This window comes from Arachis ipaensis, chromosome B02 (genome assembly GCF_000816755.2).
Source record: "Arachis ipaensis cultivar K30076 chromosome B02, Araip1.1, whole genome shotgun sequence".
Taxonomy (NCBI): domain Eukaryota; kingdom Viridiplantae; phylum Streptophyta; class Magnoliopsida; order Fabales; family Fabaceae; genus Arachis; species Arachis ipaensis.
This window is the reverse complement of record NC_029786.2, coordinates 107770467-107770760: the sequence shown is the minus strand read 5'-3', so window position 1 is coordinate 107770760 and position 294 is coordinate 107770467.

Sequence of the window (294 nt, the reverse complement as noted above, 5' to 3'; positions counted from 1 at the left end):
GAAGATATTGATTTATATCAAATGAATCTCTAATAACTAATTTTTTAAAAAGCGTAGGACTAATTCAATAACAACCTTATAAGAACAATTAACCTTTAACATAAGCGACTCAGTTCTAGTTATCAAGTATTGTTGCTAGATTTGTTCTAAATTTTTAAAAAATTTAGTTTTCAAGGATACAACTGACACAAATCGAAAGATTTTAAAATAAAATTAAACAAAATAAAAGTTAAAAATATTTTAAATTTTTTTTTATCAAATTTCAGGAATAAAAAGTAGTATATATACTTTATC